General features: G+C 37.9%; 1 pseudogene; it reads left to right on the forward strand.

The window, feature by feature from the left end:
* The first annotated feature begins 575 nt into the window (after window positions 1-575).
* LOC133755158 (BRISC complex subunit Abraxas 2-like) lies at window positions 576-1,750 on the forward strand (annotated as a pseudogene).
* The last annotated feature ends 2,406 nt before the right edge of the window (window positions 1,751-4,156 follow it).

Below are 4,156 nucleotides of genomic sequence, written 5' to 3' on the forward strand. Positions count from 1 at the left end.
CCCACTATGCCACAGTGCTAGACCCTAAGTTTTTTTAAAATAAGATTTACAGTATTTTAAAGGCAGAGATAGAGAGAGAAGGTTGCAGGGAGAGATAGAGATCTTCCATCTGCTAGTTCATTCCCCAAATAGATGCAGTAACAGGGAGATGGGTCATAATGGAGCAGCTGGGACTCAATCCAATGCTTACATGAGATGCTGCATTATAGGTAGTGGCTCCATGTGCCAGCTACTTCATTTCTTCTTTCAAAGGAGTTCTCATCTCTAAGTGATTCAGAAAGATGTACCAAAGGACCTTTGAGGTGGTTATGATAAATTATCTCTTTTAAACTTTAACTTCCACAGAGAACACACAGAGAATTCCACAGTTTATAACTAAATTATAAACCAACACAACCTCATTCCTTGAGAGCGGCCTAACTCAGAGGAAATGTGTAATGAATACTAATCTCTGGGTAAAAAGAAATGATCATGTCCATAAAGAAGATTGCAGTATAGCTCAGCTGAACAGACAAAGGATAACATGATACTGTTAGTCAATAGCAACACAAAAATGTAATAAGTGATTATTTAAGATGCCTGATATTAAAATAATGCACTCAGAGAATTTCATCATTACAGCCTCCATTTTGGACTACACCTTCAACACTATAAGTTTCTATATCACTAGCAGCAATGTGGGTCATGAAATATTGTTGCTGAGAGAGAGAAGACAAGAAGCAACTTTTAGCATCAGTGACTGGCACATTAGCAAGACAGAACTTCTGCAAGTAATTGAAATCCATAACTAACAGGTTTATTCAAAACTTCATTTTCTGTGAAAGTGAAATTAAGAGAAGAGATTTGGGACAGAATTCTTAAAGATACGTGAAAGAAGGTTATTGAGTGGTACGTAACTTGGCAAACCCGCAGCAGTAGGTTTTATATAAAGAACAGATCACCCATAAACAGCTCACTCACACCATCAGAGTGCCCAATCTTGGTTTCCTTCTCTTCAGCTTCATCTTCATTATCAGTAATTTTATTCATGTTTTAGAATTTAGTTCAAATTGAAGGTATAATCAGAGGATATCACTACTCCTAATCTAGGTAACACTAGTGAGAAAAAATACAGTGGCTTCAATGGAAAATGCTCCCACCTTTCAGTGTTATGCCAAACTTATTAAAGAACACAATACTGGCATTTTTACAATGATGGAGTAATAAAAGTCATTAGGGCAATTTATCAGGTTTATAATGCACATCAAGAAAAAGTACTGGCAGGGTGTGCAGGTAAAGAGCACAGTGTGCAAATTGTTGGACATTGTCAGGCAGAAGTGAGAAAATTAAGACAAACTATGCTGGGTAAAAATACATAGGAACAAAAAGATTTCAGCAGGCAATGTTAAGCAGAGAAGCACCACATGGAAGTATGGAATCATTGTTTATTTGTTGGATGCCCTATTCTGGGTTCACAGCTGGGAGGTAGAAATACACTTGGAGACACAGAGGTCCTTGATCCTCTTCATGATGACTTTTACCCAACCAAGACAGTATTCTCAGTCATTCTCACATGGAAGCAAGTGTCTTTATGCCTTGACCTCAGCTGTGGGCTCTTTCAGTTATGCTTCCTCCACTGCTGGACTTAAGTATCCCACAAATGGAGCACATTTTCTTCCCCAGCAGAGCAGCTGGGGACAACAGTGGGGAATCAGATGTCAATGATTGTAAAAATGTAATTGACCCTACAGAGCCCTCTAGTGGTGAATAGTCACATTCAAATGATTTTGACCCATGATATATCCCAATAAGGACCCCAGCAACACTCAGACCTCCTGGAGTTAATTAAACCAAAGATGCTCTCCAGTTAGCACACCTTCTCTTGCTTGTTATTGAGAGAGGCGCTTGCGGACTTAATCTAGGAGAGCTTCCTTGTCAAATGCTTTGACCCCCAACAGGAGAGTTCTTGCACACAGTAATCATAAGCCTCTCTCCCTGGTCCATGTCCTTGGATGCAATGTGGAAGGAAGGAAGGAAGGAAGGAAGGAAGGAAGGAAGGAAGGAAGGAAGGAAGAAAGGAAGGAGAAAGAAAAGAAAATTGCATTCTGGTGCAACTCATGGGTTTGCTGTAAATTTAGGTAAAGTGGGGGCCGGTGCTGTGCCATAGTCATTAAGCCTCTGCCTGTGGCACTGGTATCCCATACAGGTGCCAGTTCATACCTCAGCTGCTCCACTTCCAATCCAGCTCTGGGCTAATGACCTGAGGAAGCAGTGGTAGACAGTGCAAGTACTTGGACCCCTGTACCCATGTGTGAAGAAGCTCCTGGCTTTAGATTGGCCCAGCTCTGACCATTGTGTCCATTTGGGGAGTGAACTAGCAAATGGAAGACCTCTCTCTTGGTCTCTCCCCTTGTCTATCTATGCCTGCTTGTCAAATAAATAAGTAACTATTTTAAAAAATTAGACAAAGTGAAATTTATCTGTGTAATTTCTGTTCTATAAAGTAAATCAGAAATTAGAGACTAAGCGTAATTGGTTTTCAAATTTCCTATACATCAAAAATTTACCTCCTGCAGTATCACACAGTAAAATTTACTTTTTCAAAGAGGAACAAGTTTAACAAGAGCCTTCAAAGAGCTTTCTATGACAAGCCAAATTCACTGTTGCCAGAAAAAAATTTGTAAATTTTAGGAAGGCTGATTAGAGTAAATCAGATATGCCTTCTCCTAGCCACATGACTTTGTGAGATTAAGAAAGTGCTTTGTTTCAACTTTTTTCTACTGATGAATATTGTCACTTGAAATTTTTTTCTCTAAAATTAAATATTAATGACCAGTAATCAACCATCCAAATAAGTACATGATAATATACATTAATTATTTTTTATTCAGCACATCATAGTGACAAATGTAGAGTAGTAACACATTTATAGTCAGTTCTGGACTCTTTATTAAAAATAATTGTTTCTATGAGTCTGCTGTGTATCCTGCTTCCCATGTTGGATCTTTCTCTCCCTTTTTGATTCTATCAGTTAGTATAGAATGGTAGTTTTTTCACTTTATGTTGCTATATGGGCAAACTGTTGAAATATTTACCTAATATGTACTAAACTGATCTTCTGTATATAAAGAGAATTGAAAATGAATCTTTATGTGAATGGAAGGGGAAAGGGAGCAGGAAAGGGGAGGGTTGCGGGTGGGAGGGAAGTTATGGGAGGGGGGAAGCCATTGTAACCCATAAGCTGTACTTTGGAAATTTATATTCATTAAATAAAAGTTAAAAAAATTGTTTCATAGTATCTTTACACTTTGTGTTTCTGTGTGGATGCAAACTGATGAAATCTTTACTAATTATATACTGAATCGAGCTTCTGTATATAAAGATAATTGGAAATGAAAAAAAAAAACCTGGTGTTAAATTGGAAATGGCATAGAAAATTAATCAATTTTAAAAAAATATTATGTAGGATCTCTGTCTTTAATGTGCTGTACACTGTTATTTAATGCTATAACTAGTACTCCAACCGTATTTTTTTCACTTTGTGTTGCTATATGGGGGCAAACTATTGAAATCTTTACTTAATATATACTAAAATGATCTTCTGTATATAAAGAGAATTGAAAATGAATCTTGATGTGAATGGAAGGGGAGAGGGAGCGGGAAAGGGGAGGGTTGCAGGTGGGAGGGAAGTTATGGGATGGGGGAAGCCATTGTAATCCATAAGCTGTACTTTGGAAATTTATATTCATTAAATAAAAGTTTAATAAATGAAAAAAAATAATTGTTTCATTTTTTCTTGAATCTATTCTGCTTTCTTTGTTTCTATTTTTAAAAAAGATTTATTTATTTACTTATCTGAAAGTCAGACTTACAGAGGAGGGAAAGGGGGAGATAGGGAGAGAGAGAGAGAGAGAGAGAGAGAGAGAGAGAGAGAGATCTTCCACCTGCTGGTTCACTCCCCAAATGACTACCATTGCTGGGATTGGGCCAGGCAAAAACCAGGAGCATTGAACTCCAACTGGTTCTTCCATATAGGTGGGAGGTGCCCAAGTACTTCAGCAATGTTCTGCTGCTTTCCTAGGCACATTAGTAGTGAACTGGATCAGAACTGAGACTTGAACCTGAGTTATCTGGGATGCCAGCATTGTGAGCAGCTGTTTAATCTGCACCAAATGCT

The sequence above is a fragment of the Lepus europaeus genome, unplaced genomic scaffold, assembly GCF_033115175.1.
Source record: "Lepus europaeus isolate LE1 unplaced genomic scaffold, mLepTim1.pri SCAFFOLD_3_1, whole genome shotgun sequence".
NCBI lineage: Eukaryota > Metazoa > Chordata > Mammalia > Lagomorpha > Leporidae > Lepus > Lepus europaeus.